The sequence below is a fragment of the Micromys minutus genome (genome assembly GCF_963924665.1).
Source record: "Micromys minutus genome assembly, chromosome: 5".
NCBI lineage: Eukaryota > Metazoa > Chordata > Mammalia > Rodentia > Muridae > Micromys > Micromys minutus.
Window position 1 is genome coordinate 51,416,852 of NC_137974.1, and position 24,975 is coordinate 51,441,826.

Below are 24,975 nucleotides of genomic sequence, written 5' to 3' on the forward strand. Positions count from 1 at the left end.
AGAATATGAATAAATGCCAAAATTGTCACTGTGGAAATGTAAACAGTTGAATGAAAAAATATAAAAATGGAATTTAACTGTCAGACTCTGTGGAGAAAAACAAAACAAGCATAAAACTAGAAACAAAAACTGCAGGAAGTCAAACAGAGAGCTCAGAAGAAACACACACCAATAAACTGGATAAAATAGTAAAGAGAATATCAGCTGTTGAAGACAAGGTAAAGAGAGTGAGTCACAGAGCCAAATGTTAAATGAAAACCAAACCAAAACCAAACAGGTATAAAATGTGCAGGAAATCGGGGACACTATAAAGCCGCCTAACCTTAGGCATAAAGGATGAAGAAATGTATGTCAAAGGTACAGAAAATATTTTCGACAAAAACCATATAATAAATGTTCCCAAATATAAGAAAATAAACGTCTATCAAGGTCTTAGAGGCATACAGAATATATAAAAGACAGGACCAGAAAAAAACATTTTGTATCACCTAATAATAAAAACACAGAATTTACATAACAAAAAGAATATATTATAGAAATCTAAATGTATATAGAATCATATGTATTATATAAAAGCTATAAGCAACAAAGACAAAGTTACATACAGAATAAATGACTTTTCAATGAAAACTTGAAAACAGGAATGGCCAGGGGATGGGGTAGGTGCTAAGAATGCTTAAATACCTAAAGATGACTTTAGCCAAGATGCCTAACAGTGGGGATATAGGGATATGAACCCTATGAAGTCAACCTCCTATAGCCAGGCAGAACTTCTAACAAAGAGATCAGGATGCCAACCCACTCACAAAACTATTTACCCAAAATTTGTCCTATCTAAAAGAAATGCCGGAACCAAGATGGAACAATGACTGAGAGAATTGCCAACCAATAACAGGCCTAACTTGAGACCTCACACATATGTAGGCTCAGTCTTTATGTGATTTCCCCAACAACTGTAGCAGAGGTTGTCCCTAAAGCTGTTCGCTGTCTGTGAAATCTGTTCTCCAGTATGGCTGCCTTATCTGGTCTCAATGGGAGTGAATTCACCTAACCCTGGAGAGAATAGATGGACTAGGATAGGGAGATGCCCATGGAGAAGGGCACCCTCTCAAAAGAAAAATAGAAGGGGGATGGGAGGAGGGAATCTGTGAGGGGGAAACTGAGAGGGGGCAGAAATTGGAATGTAAAAAATAAATTAATTAAAAAAATTGAAACACCACAGATGGCACACTAGTTTTTTTCTTTGTAATTAATTTATATGTTTATTTACATCTCAAATGTTAACCCTCCCAACAACTCTTTCCTCCATCCTTTGAGACCGTGCCCCCCCATACCTTCTCATCTTGTTGCATCAAGTCTCTGCGGGATTATGCTCATCTTTTCCTGTTGAGGCAGGACAAGGCAATCTTCTGCTACACATGTAGGTCTCAATGCAGTCCATTCATCCTCTTTGGTTGGTGGCTCAGTCTTTGGGAGCTTCCAGTGGTCCAAGTTAGTTGACATTTTTGGTCTTTCTGTGGGGTTCCCATTCCTTCAGGGCCTTTAATTTTTCCCTCAACTCTTGTATAAGGGTTCTTCATCTCTGTCCAAAGATTGGCTGTGGGTATCTATATCTGTTTCATATAACCTCACAGAGGACAGTTATGCTAGGCTCTTGTCTGTAAGCATAATGAAATAACATTAACAGTGCCTGGCATTGGTGCTTCCCCATGGGATGTGTTTCAACATATCAGGTTATTGTATTCTATAAAACTATCAGCTGTAGTCACAAAAAACATTTCCATTTTAAAAACACATCTAAGATATTTATAACAACAAATTCAGATACACATAGGCCACTACAAGAACTACTCTGGTCTGAAGAGAAAATTAAACACACCAAAGAGGACACAAGGCAGACACAAACAATTCTATAACAGTTAATCGAAGGAAATGAAGAAAACAATAACACCACAACAAAACAGCACTGTAGTATACAACATTGAAGGTACCATTGGTTGTCAACTTGACAACATCTGAAATCAGCTAAAAACTCACATCTGGGCTGAGAGGTTTTCTTGATTAGATTGTTTGAGATGGGGATACCCATCCTAAGTCTGAATCATATGAGGTGAGAAGAGCCATTGTAAATCATGGTCCAGACCTTCTGGTCTCAGCCTATAAAAACAGGATATGGAAAAAGGAAGTTTTGCTTGTTGTCCATTTGTCTCTGCTCTTGCTGGCATCCATATCCCACTCCTCTCCCCAAGGCACAGGAAACATTGTGGAAGAAACAGAAGAAAGGCTGCAAGCACCAGAGATGATAGATAACAGTAGTGTTTTCTAGGCACCAGAACAACTGTACTTATGAACTCACAGCAGTTGTAATAGCATTTACAAACCTGAAAAGGCTCAAGCTCTACAAAATCCCAGCATGGTGTAGGGAAGGGGAGCATGGAGCACTACTCCTAGCTAAGGACATATTGTCAGTTGATAGCTGTTGGGAGAGGGAGAGCCACTTTTCGTTAGTGCAAGGGAAAACATATTCCAAGGCAAACTCCATACCCAAGAGAATTCAGAAAACACAAATTGGAGAGCAGCGCTTTTTAAGATATGATACAAACATGACAGAGACACTACTTCCTTCACAGCATCCAGAGGACCTAAGCTAGATCTGACTCACTCTGAGTCTTACAAAACAAAAACACTTTAGTCAAGTCTACTAAAGTGAAGAAAAATAAAATGTCCCTTTTCTCACTTAATACCTCACTAGCTCAGAGAAAAGGCGAAGATTTTTGACAGTTTCAGTCATTTTCTGAAGTGAGCATATGCAGTTATCTTAATCAACTGTCATTTGTATTGTGGGAGAATTTTTTTTCTCATTATTGCACAGTAAGCAGAAGTCACCTGACTACCAGGTGTTTTCACAAGTCTCTTTAAGCATCTTTGCTTAATAATCTACTAAAACCAGTAAGCAAAACTTATATAGAATCCTCGCCTTAATATGTGCACATGGGTCAGCTATGTTGATTGATGGACAGCTTATCCACACTTTAGACAAATCAGGACGCTCTCTTTCCATAGTCAACACCTAAAAACAAACAAAGTTCCTGAAAGGAAAAGTCACTGAAAGGAAGAGTCACAGGGTACCAATGTTGTGAAAGGATAATGATCCGAGTCCCGGCACCAATGTTAGGGGAAGGATGAAGAGAGTGGGGGGCATATGGCCCATGGAGGTGCAGAGAGGCCTGAGGGCAAGGGAGATGCCTCTGGGGGTCCATGTTTTGAATCCCTTTCCTGAGGGACCAGCTACACAACAGTATAGTACTTATAAACAGTATAGAGTTTATTCAGGTCATGGGAGAGTTAAGAGGGTGGTAGAGGCAGAGAGAGAGAGAGAAGTAGAGGAGTAGAGGCCAGCCATGAGCACGTGGGGAGAGAGGGGGAAGGGAAAGGGAAGTGGAGGGGTAGGAGTGGGAGAGCAAGGCAGCAAGAGAGGCCAAGAGAGCAAGGAGGGGGCAAGCAGCCCCTTTTATAGTGTCAGGTCACTGGGGCGGAGCATACCTGGCTACTGCCAGGTAATTGAGGGGTGGGGTATACCTGGCTGTTACTAGGTAACTGAGAGGTAGGGTTTACAGAATCCCAACAGTTCCTTTTCCAACTACCAACATTGAGTTGTAAATTACCCAAAGTAGATTAATCACATGTAACTACAAACTTTAAATTATTAATCTTTTTCATGGGCTAAAATAAAATGTGAACTAAGGATAAAGACCCATAGTAAAGCTAAGTGTTCAGACATACTAGAAAATTGAGTAAAAAGAAATACATTATCAATAATTTAACACAGGAAATTAAATATACAACCTCTGCCAGCAAGAAAGAATTTGGCTGACTTCTGGCTCTAAGGGTTTTAGAAAAGTTATTTTATTTAATTTATATTTTTGATGGAACATGTCTATCTTAAGCTTTTTCACTCTCCTCCTGGTATAAAGAGTAGATAGGAAAATGGTTCATTTAAGAGACTGAAAGTCACTTTAACTCTACAGAGAGTATTGGCTAATAAAATTCTAGCTCTCTAATAGGAAACAGCATTATTTTAAATAATATAATTTGTTTTGAGACCTTTATGGATGTACAAGCTACATATGTGATAGAATATGTAGTGTTGATCTACATACAAGATAGAATATATGATGTTTGTTTACATAGTGCTAAAATGTGTAGCATTGAGCTACTTATATCATATAATATGTCGTATTGATCTACATATGTGATAGATGATTGGCAAGTCTGGCAAGGCCTTGGTAGGGGTGGAATGACGTGGTTCCTGTCCCTACGACAAGACCAGCAGGTGAGGGCCTCTACAAGAGTTGATTGCTTCTATGGACATAGGTTCGTTTGTGTAATAATGTACATATTTTCAATTCCTCTAAGAAATATCCTTCCTGTTAATGTTAATGCCTCCATGATAATCCGAGATAGCATGAGGCTGGGAGGCAAAGGTGTGACCCTGGGACCTTCAGGACAGCCCTTAAAGCTTAGGAATAGATCTAAAAATATGAGTTTGAAAATATATAATTTCTTAACTATGTAAAATATAAGAATACAATATGGATTATATGAGGAGTTTCAAAAATCTAAAAGAACAAAACCAACTATACTGTGAGCCAACTAGTCAGAAAGATACTAAGGAAGGAGATAATATTGATGGTCATATGTGGAAATGGTAGGGAGACAAAAGTATACATGTGAAATAAACTCAGTATTTAATTTAAAGAGAAAGAAAGAAGAGAGATAGAGACAGAGAGAGATAGAAGGAGAGAAACAGAGAGACAGTGGGAGAGATTTGGGGAGTGGTGATTTCAGGAGATCCCACCCAGATAAGTTTTTTTTGTTTATTCTTACAACAGCAGATAGATTCCTGAGTTCAAGGTCAGCCTAGGACAGGGAATTGAGGTCCAGGCCCAGGAATGGTAGAAATCATAATTTCTGGAAAGGATTCTACCCAGTTAGTTTATCCTTTATGCTTAACAGAGACAGACAGAACTTCTGACTTCTTTAACATTTGTTAAAAAAAAATGTGTGATTGCTCTCTCCTAAGAATCAATGGTGTCTTGGGATGATGATTCACAGGATAATCAAGGAGAACCTGGAGTAAATAATATATTGATATTTAAAATAAAAGACTGGGCTTATAAATGCCAAAAGATGAGCTATCCAGAGAATATTTTATTTTATTTTGTATTTGATGACATCCCAGTTTACTTCAGAATCCTTTCTGATATACAACTATATAAATTTGAGGTCCCTTTTCTGAAAATACACCAAAATTACTTATACTTGCCTGTAATTTTGTAAAATGTTAATAGAGAACACTCAGAAACACATACCGCTATTTAAGCACATTTATTTTTTTTAAAGCAACGTGGCTCAAAAAGCTGAAAAAACTAAACAAAACAAAGTACTATTAAAGCTGTTAATTTTACCAATCTGTGACTCCAATCTTTTATTATTTTTAATTCTTTTTTAGACAGGATGTCACTGTATATTCCAGGATGGCTTTCTAGAGTTCCAGGCCCCTCATTATATCCAGCTTCTCCCCCTCTCAAATACCTGATACCCACACTGTGTCTGAGTTTAAACTCTTCCAGTGTTAAATGAAAGACTGCGATGAATGGAGATATTGTCACAGTTAAGAGTCTAGAATAGAGAGGTATAAGGCAAGCAGACAGCACCACTGGATGCTCTCATGCACTGCAGTTAGACCAGACTACCCAGGCTCGCTGGGCTCAAAGGCTGACCTAGACCTTGTAGGTCATTCTTACTTTATTGGGTTTCTTTTGTTCCATATTTGCTTGTTCCATTATTTTGTAATTATGGCCAAGTTCAGCGATTTAGTTAGTCTAAGAATGCTTATCCACAGCTCAAACTGTCCAATTTAAATGTTTTTTTTTTCCTTCTGAACATATGTCTAATTTCCACCTACAATTATCTTAAAGATATACAGTAAGTCAGCTGAAAAGAGAGGTGGAGTATGGGACTAAGGATTGTCACCACCCTTAAGCATAGCAGGGGTGAGTGAGTTGCTCAATGGTTGGGGTAGGAACAGCTAGTGAGTCTTCTCCAGGAAAGCCTTGCAGCATCTAAGGCATTGCTGGTATACCATCTTGAAGTCAGAGTCATTTCTATAATAGGGGTCTTCAATAATGAGCTGTTTCTGTGGATCATGGCTCCCAAGTAGCTCAATTTTAGCTTTGCAGCTTTTATCTTCACTGCTTTTTCTATTCAGTCTCTCAGATTGCTTTTATCCATACATAGTATATAATCGAATGAGGCAAACTCTTCTCATATAATCTGTCTTGCCTTATGGGCTATGCTAATGCCATAATTTCATAAGCAACTGACAGCTCTTGGGTCTGGGGGTCAGGCCATGTTCCTGTTGGAAACTGTGCTGCTGTCAACGGCCCAATTATCTGAAAACTTTTCATCAGTGACCAATTTTTTGAACCCTGCTTCTGCAATGGATAACTGGCAAATATTACCAAGACACACAAACAGCACTGACTTGGACCCAACCTTTGTCATGTTTCAGTGCAGACACTGGCACCCAGAAACCCTAGAGAATATTTAGAACAGCAAGAGAGAACTGCTTGGAGAACTGTCTAGAGAAAAACATAGAGAAAGAGCTGTCTGAAGATCTCCAGAGAAAGCAGAACAGAGAGAACTCAGTCTGCAAATCTGTCTTAGAGCAAAATATAGGCTGCCAGCTTGGACCCACAATCTGATTTCCCAATTATTTGTTTTTCCCACTCCCAGACATCCTCTACTAGTTCTTCACAGGTGATGTGTTTTTGATCAACATATGTAGTAGGCCATATGGTAATGACTTGCATGATAGAACATGTGATGTTGATCTTTTGGAACCCAGATTTCTCTACTTCATACATTTTTCTGGTTTCATCCATTGTACTCCAAAGTTCAATTTTCCTTATGACTAAATAAAATTTGAGTGCTTAAATTTTTATTATTCACTCATCAGTTAATGTCTCTTTAAACTGATTCCATTTCCTTGGCACTATGAATGGAGCAACATTAACCATGCTTATGCAAATATATAAATTCATTTGAGTGCATATTGTGGAGTGCGTGTCTGGGCTGTGTGGTAGTAATATTGGCTTCTTGAGAAATTTTCACAGTGGGAATTGGATAGAATTGAATGCTAAGCCTTAAATACAACACAGACATCAGTCCCTTCAAAGTTTAGGGAACCTTGTAGTAGCAGGGCAGGAAAAAAATGTAAGAGCCAGAGTAAAATGCATCTTCCAGGCATGGCATGGCCATAACATTCCTGAACATTCTGCAGCTATGATTACCTAAACAAGCCCTGTATAACATGAAGTTCATCAACATGGTTTCATGGTAAGGAGATTGTCTAATACCCCACCCTTCAGTGAGAATGTTTACTAGGAGAGAGAGAGAAACATTTTTCTCAGTAATGTAACCACTGGATCTTGCTTCTGAAAATAATATGTCACCCATGCTCCTATAAATAATCCCAATTAGACTAATTGGTTCAAATTTCTAGAAAGAGATGACAGTAGGAGGGAGAATAATTGGAGAGAAGAAGGGAACCAAGAGAAGACAGCGGAAAACAAGAAAAGGCAAAAGAAGATGAATATGAATCAAATATGTTACATACATTTATGAAAATGTTAGTGAAATTCATTCTTAGAGAACACTGCTTTGAGACATCCATATGAAAGAGGACAATACTAATCCCTCTCCTTGGACAAATGTGGCAAAGAACACCTCACAAAATGAATCGCCAGTAATTCAATGCAGACTAGACAGACTGTCTCATCTCTAAACGTCGTAATGCTTGGATCGATAGCTTCTTGGGGCACTATATCTATAGTGTATAAGAAGTGAGAAAATTGTAAACCATAGAAGTGAGACAGCAAAGACATATTGCCTCCAGAGCATTTGCCTCCTTGTTATGGATCCCAGGTGGCTTCCTACACACCCCCTTCAGACAACGATATTCTTACTCTCACCATATATCTCTGGTGTTTACAGATGTGCCACATCATTTTTCCCTAACTCAGACTGAGTAAAGTCATCTGTTTGTGTGCCTTATATGCTGATGAGGTCCAGAGGCATCTACAATTCACAGTTGTCTGGAGTTCTAGGCTGTGCTTCTCAATTCCATGTGAATGCTCTGTTGACATCTTAAAAATCAGAACAGATGCCACCATCTTCCCCATAAATTCTCTCCTGTTCATTCTCTCTCCATAATTCAGTCACTCTGTTTGAGAGCAGGAAGATTCTGTTTTGAATGATTCAATACTACTGCACAATTCAACTCTGAGGCCTATCAGGCTCCAGAATTCCCCCTCATACATGTGGCAATTCTGATACTCTGGAGAGCACTGGGCATTTATGAATTCATAATTTTATACTAATTTTCCATAAGATACAGTTACTCAAGTGATAAAAATCTCTAATGTCTAAATATTAATATCTCTCCTGATTTTTGGAGATTCCATGCAAGCTACTCACCAGCTATGTGGTTGCTGGAATTTGAGCTCAGAAACTCTGGAAAAGAGGTCACTGCTCTTTACTCCATATCTTCCAATTTTTCAGGCCCTACGCACCTCTTTATCCACTCATTTCTATTAGCTCATCCAATTGTACAGATAATTTTTCTTATACCATTTTGTATGCATATAATTAATACCTACAATATTGAATATAGTTATTCCCAAAGAGTCACTTCTTGTCACATCTCCGTTTTCACATCAGTCCCGCTAATTTACAAATTGCCCTTTATATTATCATCTCTGTTGAAAAAAAAATCTAGATTTCATATATAAGAGGAAAGATATTTGCTTCTCTGAGGTTGCTTTATTTTGTTTAACATGATTTTAAATGCAACCATTTTCCTCAAGATAACTGCTCGCTTTTCTTATGACTAAAAAAATGTTCCATTGTGGAAGCTAAGTTTGGTGGCAAACACCTTTAATTACAGCACTAGAAAGGCAGAGGCAAGCAGATCTTTGTGAGTTCAAGAATATTCAGGTTTATGTATTGAGTTTCAGGTCAGCTGGACTACACAGTGAGACTTGTGTCTTCAATAATTCCCTGGAACTGAAGTTACAGATGGTTATGAGATGCTGTGTGGGTGCTGGGAACTGATTCTGAGTCCTCTGGAAAAGTAACTAATGCTCTTAACCACTGAAACATCACTCTAGCTCATTTATTATATACATAAATATAAATTCAATGTATTATCATATATTTATGTTATCCACATATTATATGTAATATTTTATGTAATTATATATTCATACATTTATATAAAGTTATATGAATATATATGTAAACTTTCAAGTTTTTAATATAATTCTGATAATTTTATTCATAATAAATACTTTATATACAATATTATACATACGTGAATATAATAAAGTATGTACATTTTTAGATAAACGTATGTGTATATAAGCATATTAATTTATATATAACATATATTTATTTATATACTGTATCTATATATACAAATATATATATATATATATATATATATATATATATATATATATATTATTTGTCTTCCAGTTGTCTTAGGTTTAGTTTCCAGTTCCCGTACAGCAACTCACAATCATACCTAATTCCAGTGTCAGGAAATCAGATGCCCTCTGCTGCCTCCATGGGCACCAGGCTCACAAGTTGTACAAAAGTCATGCATTCAGAGAAAACACTCATAAATCATAAAATAAAACAGTAATAAAATTTACAAATTAAAGCAATCTGTTGTGTATGTATCATATTTTTATCTTAGTGTGTGTGTACATTTATTCTTGTATGTAAATACAAGCATGTGCCTGGGTATACTTTTATTTTCACATCATCCAGTGTACTTTTCACTTTGACTTACGCTGATCACCTCATAGTCTACTGGGAAAAAGCTTCTTTCTTTTATGCCTCAGAGCTTATTAAATATCTATAGCAAATTAGGAACTTCTCACAAGTTAGCTGGATACACCAAAAAAAGGAAAACAATTAACAAAATATAGTTAAACTTTTGATTAATAGCAGTTTTTCTTGGAAAAAGAAAGGGGCTTCCTACGTGTCTGTAAAAATACCACACATATGGGATTCAATTCTTAAAGAATGAACAAAATCACCTTTGATCATCATTTTTCATACTGTCACTGCTCTGGAGGACAAACGTGGTGCTAAGAGCTGTGTGTAAGTGACACACATGCATATATGTGCATGTCAAAGGCATTGCTTGGATAATAATAAAATTTATCTCAAGTTTCTACTCAGGCACATTCTTCTGAAGGAATGGCCTTCCTGATGGAAAAAAAAAGGTAAACAACCAGACATTTTCTTAGCATAACATGTTAGTCATTGTTTACTAGTTATTGAGGATGTAAGATTCTCATTATCTGAACACAAAATATCGCATTTATAATTTTGATATTAATTATACAAATAAAATGTAGTATATTTGACATATTGTGTGTTCACTGAAGTTGGTTTTGCTTTAATTTTACTTAGTTTAATATTTTTCCAGTGTTGCTACCAAATGCTTTCTAAATATACAGAGGGCTGCTTTTTATATGTATAGCTAGTACAGACCTATGAGGGGACAGATAACCACAGTCCACCATTCTCACGATCTGTCTTTGATAACAAAGCTTGGGTATGTTTGGCAAGGTGACGCCCCTCAGTCAAAGAAGACTTACTCTACTGTGTCACCCAAACTATGTTCTTTCTAAACAGTGTCATTTGCTCTAACAAAGCTTGAGGAGAAAATATAGTAAAAGCTTATAATGTACTGGATAGCCCTGATTTCTCTCCCTTGAAACTAAAGACATCTTTTATTTTGTAAAAGAAATGAGCGTTATGGTCTCCAGGAAAGGATTTTTTTGCTTGATTTTTGGTCTGTTTTTTCCTGTCTTCAAAATAAAATATTTTCTAATTATTCTAATATTGCCAAATCCAAGATGCCTCTGGAACCATATTTTGGCATTCATACCTTCAGATTCTCAGAGATAATAATTTAAGGATAGCAAATATTAATAACAGATTCCTGCATCACTTCTTCCAGACAAGATGAGACAGTGATCCTTAGCTATTGACAATAACAACTTTCAATAATAATACTAACGGTGACTGGCAATGTTGAGAGTGAACAAAATATATTCAAATTCAACTTGTTGACACAAGTTTCAAGCTTTTCTAAGTGGGCTAGGAACTAGAATCCTTGTCACACCCAGGATCATCTGCCCCAAGTGTTGCTACTTTGTGAAAGGCAGATTTTCACCATGATTCTAACCAGTGACAGCCATCAAGCCAGGTCCAGACCTATAAACTGCACATTGACTTAAATTAACAGAAGACCTTTAGTCTCTTTGCTGTAGAGGGTGTGCCCATTTACCATTTTAAAATGGATGAAGTCAAACAGAAGATGCTTGACTGCTCAGTGAAGCAGAGACAGAAGCAGGGAGAAGTATCTGTCAAAAAGAAGCTGTTCTGTCCAGAATAATCTGTCAAGCTTTCAAATCTTCTGACATCTTCCATGACCAGTGCATACAAAAAAAAATGTCTGTGATGGATGTAGACAGTACTGAGTGGGCTTGCAGCATGTCTGATATTTACCATTTTAAAAAGGAATGATTCATGTGATACTTTCAAATGAGTAAGTTAAAGTTAAGTCATTACTGTTCTCAGTGTTAATTCTAAACATGTTGAGTTTTATTTTAAAATTAAGGACTTTCATATTTTACATCTTACATTTGTCTTACATGCAGAATTGGTTAATAAATAGATTTTAACTAATTAAAACAATGAAACCTTTAAATTTTTATTTGTACTCTAAAAATGTTGTAGTGTATTTTGATAGTATTAAATTCCTCCTCAATTCCTCCCAGTCGCTCCACTTCCCCTTCCCTATCCACCCATATTCATGTTCTCTTTTGTTATTGTTGGAAAACCCATCAAGACCAACTGTGTTGCCCGTATAGTCTTAGATGTGGGGCCTTCTGAAGCTTGGTCAACCTAAAGGGACCACACTTTTAAAGATAATTGACTTTTTCTCTCCCGGTGGCTATAAATTATCTTCTCAGCTAGAGTAGGGACATCATGCCCACTTCCCCTCTCCATACTAAATTTTGTTTGGCTTGAGTTTGTGAAGGTTTTGTGAATAAAGTCACAACTTCTCTGATTTTATATGTGTAACTTCTAACTTTGGCTCTTATAGTCTTTCTGGAACCTCTTCAACAATGATTCCTGAGCTTTGAGAAGAGAGATCATGATAAATATGTCATCCTAAGCATTTCATGGTTTCTGTTTTCTGTACCTTGACCACTTGTGGGTCTCTGTGTTAACTGAAACCTAACTGGGAAAAAAAGCTTCTCTAATGATGGTTTGGTAAATTAATATATGGACATGATAATAGATCACTAAGAATTATTTTAATAATCCATTTAGCAGATAATAGTAGGAAACATTTCTTTAGGCCCTATTACCTGTCTAGCCACAGGTTCTTAGCTTAAAAATTGTGCCAGATATGACTATGATCTTGTGGAACTCCTATGATGTTCATGTCAACATTACTCCTGTGGGCCTGTATTATCAGAGTATTTGTTATTGTAGCTTTAAGGATTTACAACTGGGTAAGACTGCTGACTACTCTTCTTCTCCAGTATGCAACAGCACATGCTTACCACTATGAAAACTAGGCCTTTGGGATAAATCTTAAAGGTAAATATCAGCTTTATTTCTGCATACTCTATGACTCAAATATTGCATCTTCAACAATAACGTCTTGTATATACAGTTCTAGAGAGGAAAGAAGAGCAATGACAAAAGTCTGTAATGTTTTTAATGTATGATTTTCTTTGGTCAACAACTGAAGAGGAAGTAATTTAGAATTTGACTGTGCTAACCAGTGCTGTCTAATGGGGAGGCATTGCTGCCCCATTATAGGAAAACATTTAAAAATACATAAATGGGCCCACCAATATGTCTCAGTGGGTAAAGGCCATTGTCACACAACCCTGATAACCTGATTTCAATACCTGAAGCCCTCCTAAAGGTAGAAGACCAGAAGTAACTCACAGGTTATCCTGTGATAGCCACATAGAGACACAGCTCATGAATGTCTGCATATATATCATACATACACAACGGTGATAGATAAAACAAAAATTTTAAAACAAGAAAATCTTTAAACTGTTTTAGCTCTTGATGGTTATATTTTTCAAGTTTATACTAATGATATGACTGAGATTACTTACCAAATTATAAATTATTACAGCAATGCAATATTATAAAGTAACCTGAATTCGTATTTTAGAAGATTATATAATAAATACAAGACTTGGGGGTGCAGTTCAGTAACAACGCATTTATCCAGCATATAAGACAATAAGGATTTGAACCCTAGAATAATAAAACAGGAGAAAAATATAAAATATAGAAATATTACCTGCAGAAATATCTAAATTGATAATAAATCAATAACAGATATATGAAACAATCTAGAAATGATTTATAAGTTTAATAAAATATAAATTTAAATGTACACATAAGAACAGTGGGAAAAAACATGAAATAACATATATCCTCTTATAGACATACATGCAGGTAAAACACCAAGACACATAAAGTAAAAATAAATAAATCATTTTTAAAAAGAGTATTAAAATGGTAATACTGATTGTTCCAATAAGAAAATTGCTACTGATTTTATTTTTAAGTTGCCACATGTATTAGGAAATATATATATATCCTATTTTTTCTTTAAACAGCTTGGGAGACGTTTTTTCTGGTTTTGTTGTTCTGTTTTGGTTTGTATTGTGTTGTTGTGGAAGTACAGATCTACCCCAGGAGCTTACGAATACTATGTCAGCATTGTATCAGTGAACTATATTATCACTCCAAATAGTCATGTCTATGTAAGAAAACATAGTTGTAAAAAATAGTTTAAATTTTTAATTCTTTATGTAAATCTGTTTATCAGATACTAGCTTCCTGACTTAATTTAAATAATACTGATTGAGAGGCTAGAGAGATATGGCTCAGTGGTTAAGAGCACTCTCTCCTCTTCCCAAGGTACTGAGTTCAATGTCCAGCAGTCACATAACCATCTTTAATGGGATCTGATGCCCTCTTCTGGCATGCAAGTGTACATGCACATAGAGCATTGATATGTGAAATAAATCTTACTGAATCCTAAATTTCTCTTACTTTTTGCATTGTATGTTTCATATTTAGAAGGCATGAGCTACAAAGGCATTGGGACCTAATGTCTTGTATAGATAAATGTTAGCAAGCACCTATTTGCGGTTCCAAGACAAAGGAGAAATGGTACCTGTAAACAGGTACAGAAAATGAAGCAAGTAAACAACATTATGGAGAAACATTGCTAATATAGATCAAACAAATTTACACTGTCTACTAGAGTCAGTAGTCATAGAGACGCTGGATTATAAGTGAACACTTCTAGGAATATGAACGTTCAACCAGCACAACTATGAAGTGATAGAAACAGAACAATTAACGTTTACAGACAGAAATTCATACAGTAAGTCTATTATTACTCCTCCATCCCAGTGAGTATGTCCAAATGGAAAAGAGTAGAGATACCAAGCTTGATGCATTCCAAAAATATTGAGGGGTGGGTGATAGGAATGTAAAGAGATGTGAAAACACAGCCCACCTTGGGCAATGCCCATGAAACAAAATTTTCTCTGATAAGACAGCAATCATACAAGTTTTAGAATTTTTTCAAATATGCTCTCATGTTTTACTGATAAAAATTATTTTGAAACCAAAACTTTAATACTGAAAAAGGGCTTTTAAATAGATTGCTGGTGGTTCTACATTTGAGTTTGTTGTGGATCTGGTCTAACACTTGTGTTATGTTAATTGGGTCCCCAAAATTGCAGGAGAATCTGGATGTAAGACACTGAGGGTGGTTGTCCCCAGTAGTTTTAATTGGGAAATAAAGTTGCTGGCAGCCAATGGTTGGACAGAGAGACAGAGGTGAGACTTTAGCATTTCCAAAACTGAAGGAGGAAGAAGTAGAGAGATACCTGGAAAAGAGTTATGAACAGGACTGAGAAATACAGGACAGAAAGACAGTCAACATGCAAGAGCAGGGGAAGAGAGGCTCCAAGTCCCTCTCCCCCAACACACACACACACACACACACACACACACACACACACACACACACACACATAGGCACACACTCTGGGTCTAAGGCAACAATAATGGAATATTGTAGGGGGAGGTGCTGATAATAAAGTCTGGTTCCCTAATTGGTTCTTGATTTGGTCAATAAAGGAGGCCAGGTGCTAATTGCTGGATGGAAAGGACAGGTGCAACTTTTGGTTCCCAAGAGGACAAAAGGGGCTTTTCACCAAGGCTTTGGAAGAAGAAACAGGAAACAATCATGTAAGATCTCAGGGAATCAGCCACTTCCATTACTGGAAGGACAGCGGATGCTGGCTGATACAGGCTAGCTGAGAAGTTTAGGGAGAGAGATTCTGTGCTTAGCAATTGTGCTAGCCCTCAAGTTCTAACGTAATAAAGGTGTCTGAGTGTTTTACATACATGGAAAATATACAGAGACTGAAGCCAGATTCATGATGGTGGCTTGGAGTCGATAAGCCAGAAGGAACAAAAGATAGCTTGAAGAGGCCAGAGCACTGGCAGCAGCACCAGGGTTGCAGTTCCTGGACAAAGGTGGTGGCAGGGGCCACAGTCATGGGCAACAGCAGTAGCATGTTTTTTAAAATTACAAGAAACGAATATAGACTTTATTGATCAATAATTCAATAATATTGGAGGGGAGGTGTCAGACATTGTTGGGAGTTATGCTCAACCCCAGTCTGCTAAGGGTTAGCTGAACTGTCAGCTTGTATGCCTAGACTTTGGGAAACCACACCTTCCTTTATAATACTAATGCCCAGTCACAAGCCTACTCGACACCCGTTCCTGTTCCTGCTTTTGGCTACCTCTGGACAAAGACTTCACCCCATGGGGTGACACATCCACCAAGCAGCTAGGGAATTTGCATGCTGCCTTTGTTACTACATTTGCAAGGGTATATACTGGAGAGTTGGAATCAGTTACAGTACAGTTGGAGTTGGAGTATTGAGTAAACAGTTTTATGGGAACAGGAAAAATTGAGTTGTGTCATTTCTTTCAAACCCTCAGCACCCCCTCACCCCCAATTCGGAGTAGCTGTTTGTGGTCCGGGCACCACAAGTCATGTAGAGGTTTTGGAATGAACCAGCAGCTGTTTAAGGCATATTAAAATGTGTGTTTGTTTGTGTTTGTGTGTGTGTTTGTGTGTGTGTGAGAGAGAGAGAGACTGAGAGAAAGAGAGATAGAGAGGGAGGGAGGGAGGGAAGGAGGGAGGGAGGGAGAGAGAGAGAGAGAGAGAGAGAAAGGGAGAGAGACAGAGAGACATAGAGACATGGAGACAGACAGAGAGAGAGAGAGAGAGAGAGAGAGAGAAAGGGAGAGAGACAGAGAGACATAGAGAGATGGAGACAGAGAGAGAAAGAGAGAGAGAGAGAGAGAGAGAGAGAGAGAGAGAGAAGAGAGAGAGAGAGAGAGAGAGAGAGAGAGAGAGAGAGAGAGAGAGAGAGAGTTTCTCCTTTGTAGATTTTCTCCAACCTTTTCTGTGTTGGTCTGTGTCCTGAGAAGCTGAGCTAAACGGGATATCATTGGCATTCCCAGGCAGCCAGTGTCCTATTGGCTTCATCTAACAAGACAAAACACTAAATATCACAAGCTGGGTCCACGATGTTAGTCCTTGTTTATCCTGTACTCCACTGCTGGAAAAATCTATATCTCTTAACTACATCTAGATGCCCTTCCCCCAAGGCACCAGGTCCCACAGTAGACCTTCACCTTTGTGTGTCGCAGGGTTTTATGTTTATTTTAAGTCAGTTTCATCTTGACATGACTAATGATTCTTCCAGGAATAGATGAGCTTGATAATTTATACCAGGTGTATGCACTCTTAAGCATGATATATGACATATTATTAATAGACATTGTATATTAACATCTCATGATTATATTCTTGATAACATAAAAAATGTAGAATATACTCTTAGGAAGAATACCATATAACTAGGAAATTATGTGTAGAGAGAGAATTCTATGTACTGCTGCAACACTTGAGGCCCATTACCCATGGCTAGCAGTGGTTCTAATAGTTTACTTAGTCAGTTGAAGCCTGGATCCAATGATGGCATGAAAGTGGTAAGATGGGTTAAAACTTTCCTGGAAGAAATATGAATGTGCATACATCTTGTTGATCCCCCTTAGCTAACCAAAAACAACAAAATAGATGAGTTTCTCAGCATCACTGCCAAAGTTTGCTGTGCTCCTTCAAACTCAATGGTTATGTGTGCATCCATCTCTGTATGATCAGTGAGAAGAATGAGTAAGCAAGATGAGACTCCAAGTTGAGTAGCTTAACTATCAGAGGAGAGTTAGCTCAAAGGTAAAATACAGCACAGAGGCTGAAAATCATGCAGAATATGCTTTTACTTAGAAATAGAATTTACTAGTGACTTGCCAAGAATGAAAACAAAGAATGCCCAAGTAAAATATTACTTGATTAATATAATGGAGAAGCAACTCCATGACGAAAAGAGTCAAATGAATCCAAACTGAGGTGCTTTTCTGAAGCCACAGCTAGATCTTAGACCAGGAATAGATTGCAGCTTCTGAGCCCCTTGGCAGAGGAAACGGTTAAGGAACCATTGGGTGAATATTCCATAAAGGAAGTTAAGGACCTGTTAGAAATGTCCCTGTGACTCTTTGCCAGAATAAAAGGGGGCTACTTAAAAGGAGAGATTGTGTAGAAGAAGATGCCTAGACCTACAAAAGGTAGCTCCAAATTGGTGCAAATCTCAGACTCACATGGTTGAGTAGCTGCAGTAGAAAATTATTAAAACACACACAGAATGTGAACAGAAATTTCTTATCATAGTGAGAGTATTGATACTCAGACCCATCCTGTGTTTCTACTCTGATTTTCTGCAAGTATATGTAGTGACCCAAATATACTAACAATTAGCTTTATTCCAATACTGATTCCCTAGGCTAGGTAGTAAGTGATATGATTGTAGGAACGGCCAAGGGAAACATCCTGGAACTCTCTGCTACTCCTCTGGACAAATGTAAATCAAAAGCATTATTGCATGTATTGAGAAAAATTCAGAGCTCAGTGCCTTCATAAAGTATTTCAATTATCTAAGAAGGTTGAAAACAAGCCCTGCCAGTTGAAAAAGAGCTCTGAGTTACTGGAAACTGATTCAGTAGGGACACAAACATATCTGTTAATAAGACAACAAATGTACTTCGTATCTGGTATTCTGACATTGACCTAAGCATACTTTTGTTTCAACTTGTTTTGATAGTGTAGTCAAGACAGACCACCCTTACTAACTAGCTTGAACTGTTGTTTGACAACTCCCCTCTTCTGCTTTTAAATGATTAGCAGAGACCTTGTCTATTAACTCAATATGGTCATTAAATTATACAAGTAACAACTGGACTGCCAAGTTGTTACCAACCAGTAACCTAGTTGATGTGAGGAAAAATAAAAAAGATACACCTCATAGAAATGAAAACCTTGACTCATGGGCAAGCTTTCTTGAAACAGAAACAAGGCTCATCTCATTGGTCCTGGAATGGTGGATTATACCATCTACAAAACTGAAAAAGAGGGTTTCTCTTATCACTGACATCTGAACATTAGAACATTACCTATACAAACACACCTTATAGAACAAAATTGAAGCTTAGAAGTCAAGTTAGATAAAACAATTTTAAAACAGGTAAATAAATACTTCTATCAGCCATTCTCAATCTCTTGGAATGTTTATAGTACCTCAAAGTTCATATAAGATAAGATAATCCATACCACCACCTCCTCTATTTCTGGTAGTTAGAATCTACCTCACCCAACAACCAGCCAGATGATCATCTAGCAATAGTTCAGGCATCAGAGCTGCTCTGAAGAGCTGACTATATCTTTCTTAGAATTGTCCAGTTCATACGCAATTTGTAAGCACAAGTATTCTTCCATTTGAGTGTTTTGTATTCAGATATGGCAAAGCATAATATTCCACAGTTTGAGGCAATTGGTTCCCAACAAAAAAGCACAGCCACTACATATTAAGTGACAAGCCAACTGGCCATAAGCTCCATTCCCTGGACTCCTTGCCCATCATGTTTGTCTCATTTTTTTACAGCATAGAAACTGAGTCACAAAAGTTCATTGCATAACCCAGAGCCATTACATTATTCCATATTTCATATTTATGAATGTGTACTAGTTTATAATTCCAATTTTCTTACTCATTACTTTCAAAAGTCAGTGTTTAGTATATGTCTGGCAAATAACATAAACCTAAGCAAAGATTGATTTTCTAGCTAACCTGCATTCTCCATAATTAAACATCAGGAATTCATATAAAAATTATTTCCTTGATCCCATCCATAATTTCATAGAATAAGTCTAATAGAATTAGAACCTTTGTGCATATTGTCTCTTAGACTCAATAACTATGTCTATTATGTGTGAAGAGATAAAAATTTAGGAAATACCCTAAGCCTGTATGCACTGCTTCGTGTAAGCAATGATCCACGTCATGACCCCTTTCAAGAACAAGATGCCAACAGAGACTGAAATAACAGCCCATACCTCAAAGACACATGTGTAAGCCTGGTTCTAAGATCTAAGCTGATAATTGAATTCATCTCCATTTTTTCCAAACACAATAAGATAGCCCCTCTTGAACTTTTCCAAAAACAATCCAATTATTTTCTTTTTTTTTATTTTTTTGGTGTTGTTGTTGTAAGATCGTAGAAGTCTATGCTATATAGAGCTAGTTTAAAATACTCCTAAACTAAAGCACAATTGGCAGATAGTAACATTTGTAGAGGGTGTCATGCTGAGAATGAAATACCTGTCCAGAAAGATGCATGAAAAAATGTTACATTAATAAGACAAATGTGGCAATTCTGTGGAGTAATGATTTCAGAATCCTAAAGACTGATGACTCTGCCATGAACCATCTCTACACAATTACATTTTTTAGTTTTTATGCTACCATATTTTTGAAGAAAAATAACAAAATAGTTGAAACAAACAGCATCATTTCTCATGCACACACACATACCTTGTCCCTTTTCTGGGTAATTATGTTGACATAGTTGGAAAAGCCAAGAGACCATACTATATCCAACAAATAATACTGAAACAAGGGATGTACTTGAATCTTGGCAATAAATCACAAAAGACTTTCTTTGTGGAGCCTAAAGACAGAAGAAATAAAAAAAATAGTTGTTATCTTAGTTTTAAAAAAGTATCTGTGCATGTATTTTGGGTACTAGCAAAATATTCCTGTGTTTCTCTTTCTTCTGGGCATCATTTGTGTTCATATTTTTATTATTTCTGTTTTCTATTAACTTTCAAGTTAGTAAACAAAATATAATTTATATACAGATACATAACTTCCTTATGACACCAAATACATTTTCAATTCAGCTTTTTCAGAATTTCATGTACAAGTATGGTACATTATTTCTTTGTATATTCTTCCCTGTCATATTTCCCATTCCTCCTAATTAATGATCTTTTATTGTTAAACACACGTGCACACACACACACACACACACACACACTACAAAGTCTATTTAGTGTTGTTCATTTGTGTATGTGTTTAGTGCTGATGACTTGAGGCTGAATAATCTATTAGGGAGTTTGTCTCTGAGCAAAACTAACTACCCTTCTATCAGCAGTCTATAATTCTTCTGGGTGTAAAATTTTGTGAAATTTCTTCCAACTATGTTGGCATGTTAACTGATAATGTTATTATATAGTTCTTGTTAGGGAAGTCATATTATTGAGATTTTATAGATTCAGTTTTTATGTCAAAGTTCTATAAGATACTACATAGAAGCTGCCATCCTAGTCCTTTGTTCTTAAAAAGTTATCCACTCTGTATTCTGTGGTTGGGGGGGGGCTTTAAGTATAATGATTTCATTTAAATCTATCAGTTGCAGTTGGGGTCTCCATGCTCACTTATTCTGCATGTTTTTATCCATGTTGTTCACCTCAGAACTAGTCTCTTTCTGTTGCAAATATAAGTTTTTAGATTGAGACCTCCACGTATCTGTAGGTATAATGAAAGTTTTCATAAAGCAGATGAAAATAACACTAGTTTAGGAAAATGGCATTGGCACATGCTCTTCTAGGATCTATAATCTTAAGCATAGATAGTTGACTAGGTTTCCCATCCCAGGCATGAATTCTTTCATACTGAGTAGGTCTTACATCAATGTAGAGAGCTGATGGTTACTACTAATATAAAAGTGCCACTAATGCATCAGTAAACATAATTTGTCATTCTAGCCATTATTGTGGTTCATAGGCTTTACACCTGGATGGGATATTGGTTGTTTTGCTTCCTTGACAGGGTAAACGATGCCTTTTAAGACGCTGAATGGTAGGTGATTCCCAGGTTAGATATCTGTGTCCAAAGTATGTAATATTTTTCAGCAATAAAGTCTTACCTACAAGTTCTTAGAGGCAACCAAAGGCAATGGCAACAATCTATATTCTTTGGAGGTCTCAAAGTACCCTGAAAAACAATTCAAGGGGAAATTTTTCATGCAAAGAACTGGATTTATGTTAGATAGTCTATTCCCATTGAAGAGAGGTTTTCTTAAATAATCGATGACTCTTGAGAGAAGCATTATGGTTCTCTGTGAAGTAATTATATTTTATACATTTTTCTATATATGTATACATTTATATATGTATATAATTATATTATACACATATACATATGTATATGAGGGGTGGTGGACCATGACAGAAAGCCTGGTAAAGTCATGCTAAAGCTAGAAATCCTGGAGACCCTAAAGGGACAGTAGGAGCTTTGCCTGCTCCTGGCACTAGGTCCTGTAATGTAGCCATAGTCCCACTCCCCATTCTATAGAAACATTTATGGCCACCAGTCACATAAGGGCAATGCCCCAAGATCTTTCTCATGTAGATGAGGCATTCCTAAAATCTCAAATCAATCTAGTAGGAAGAACCTACTGTCCAAACCCACCCCACCCCAAAACAGTATATAAAATCCTATCCAGAAAGAATAAGGTGTGTGAGAATTATTCTGTCATCTGAGTCTGTCATAAGAGCTGTAACACTGCCAGGAAAGAGAACTGCTTTTCCAAAACTTTTGCCAGCAGAACTCCCCTACACTCCTCTCAATAGCTAGCCAGACTTCTGCCCCCGATCAGGTCAGCACAGGGCAGCCAGTGTGGTGTCTTGGAGCAACAACAGAAACAGCAGGATGGTGGCTGTGGCTAAGGCAGCAGCAGAGGTGGTGGAGGCAATTCCTCCTCATTGTTAACACCCTTTCCTTTTTGCTTGAACCCTCCCACTTAGCCTTGCCAAAGATCTCTGCAGGTACCCTCCAGTATATAGGTCCACGTGTATATATACATACACAGATGCAGACGCATATGCATACGAATACACATATGCATATACATATACATATACATACACACATATATGCATACCTGGCAAGAGATCTCTGTAGATAGCAACCAGGACAGAGGCCCACGTGTGTGTGTGTGTGTATACAGAGAGAGATAAAAATAGATATATAGATAGATTGAGATATATAGATATGTACTTAATTTTAAGTGTATATATTTATAGTTATAGTTATATATGTATATACATACATATGTACAGGAACACAGTATATTATTTATTATATATTTATATTGTTATTTATATATATAATATTAGTATATATTATAGAAACTATTATATATATGACTCAATTTTTTGAAATTGGTTATAGATCTGAATAGAGCATTCTCAAAAAAGGAGAAAAAAATGGCTTGGAGACCCTTTTTCACTGTTGGTGAGACTATAAACTTGTTCAGCCACTATGGAAATCAGCATGTAGAATTGTCAAACCACAGAAAGTATATCTGCCATATGACCAAAATGCATCACTCCTTGAATGTGGATCCTTTGCCCCAACTTCCTGTCATCATTGCATACCAGAGGTCTCGGTATGCAGAGGAGCTAGAGAGCAGGGTCTTGGCAGCAGTGAGTACGGAATGTATAAGCTGTGTCTAAGAACAGCTCAGTTGTCGAAATTGAAAGGCTAGATTATATACCTTGAGTCAAGAGAATGAGATAGAGGAGGGAAAGGATAAGGGAAGAGGTGCAGCCGGAGAAGTGGATATTTATTTAAATTTCAAATGTTATCCCCTTTTCTGCTTTTCCCTCCACAAACACCCTATCTCATCCTCCTTTCCCCTTCTTCTGAGGGTGCTCCTCTACCAGCCCACCTACCCCGACCTCACCTCCCTGGCATTCCCCTATATGAGAGCATCAAGCCTCCACAGGACCAAGGGCCTCTCCTCCCATTGGTGCCAAATAAAATCATCTTCTGCTAGATATGAGGCTGGAGCCATGGGATCTTCCATGTGTACTCTCTGGTTGGTGGTTTAGTCTCTGGGAGATCTGGGCAGTCTGGTTGGTTGATACTGTTGTTCTTCCTGTGGGGTTGCATACCCCTTCTACTCCTTCAGTACGTTTTCTAACTTCTCCATTTGGGCCCCAGGGGATTGTTCTGCGCGTGTATTTGTCAGGCTCTAGCACAGCCGTTCTGGAGACGACAGCTATATCAGGCTCCTGTCAGCAAGCACTTCTTGGCGTCAGCAAGTGTCTGGGTTTGGTGTCTGATTATGGGATAGATGCCCCAGTGGAGCGGTCTCTGGATGGCCTTTCCTTCAGTCTCTGCTTTACATTTTGTCCCCATATTTTCTTTAGACAGGAGCAATTCTGGGTTAAAAATTGTAAAGATGAGTGGGAGGTCCCATCTCCCAAATGGGGGCCTTGTGTAACCTCTGGTCATGGGCTTTATTGGTTCTCCTTCTCCATTGTTGGGTATTTCTGCTAATGTCATCCCCACTGGGTCCTGGGAGCCTCCTGCTTTCCTGTCATCTGGGTCTTTCTGGCGGCTACCCACAGTACCCCATCCCCATTGCTACACATCTCTGTTCAATTTTCAGACCCTCTGTATATCAACACTGTCTCCTCCCATACCTGATCCTGTCCTGCTTTTCCCCGCCCCCTCTACTCTTCATTCTAAGTCCCTCCCACTCTTACCTCCTGTGAGTATTTTGCTATCCCTTCTACGAAGGACTGAAGCAACCACACATTTGTCTTCTTCCTTCTTGAACTTCATATGGTCTGTGAGCTGTGTCATGAGTATTCCGAGCTTTTTGCCTAATATCCACTTATCAGTGAGTACATATGTGTATTCTTTTGTATCTGTGTTATCTCACTCAGGATAATATTTTCTAGTTCCATTAAGTTGCCTAAGAATTTCATGAAGTCATTGTTTTTAATAGGTGATTAGTATTTCATTGTGTTTATGTACCACATTTTCTATATTCATTTCTCTGTTGAGAGACATCTGGGTCTTTTTCCAGCTTCTAGCTATGATAAATAAGGCTGCTATGAACATGGCTGAGCATGTGTCCTTGTTATATGTTGGAGCATCTTTTGGGTATATGCTCAGGAGTGGTATAGCTGGGTCCTCAGATAGCATTACGTCCAAATTTTTGAGGAACCACCAGACTGATTTCACAAGTGATTTTGACAGTCTTCTTGGTATGTGTCTTAAGATGACTGAGACAGTAAGATGAAAACAGTTGGCATTTATCCAATGGTTGTTATATGCCAAACATACATAATCATCATTTAATACTCATGTAGTCCTGTAAAGTATTTATTATTGTCACTATCATGTAAAACAATAGGAAATATAACCATATTAATATTTCAACACCTGAAATTCATATAGAAAGTAGAAAAGTAGAATGAGTTTTTTTACTGGATGT

At 37.4% G+C, this 24,975-nt stretch overlaps 1 pseudogene across 1 annotated transcript; it reads right to left on the reverse strand.

Annotated features, from left to right (window-relative positions):
• Positions 1–6,091: 6,091 nt before the first annotated feature.
• On the reverse strand, positions 6,092–6,567 carry LOC308421022 (low molecular weight phosphotyrosine protein phosphatase-like; annotated as a pseudogene). Its single transcript has one exon. The product of its transcript is annotated as a low molecular weight phosphotyrosine protein phosphatase-like (transcript).
• Between the last annotated feature and the right edge of the window lie 18,408 nt (positions 6,568–24,975).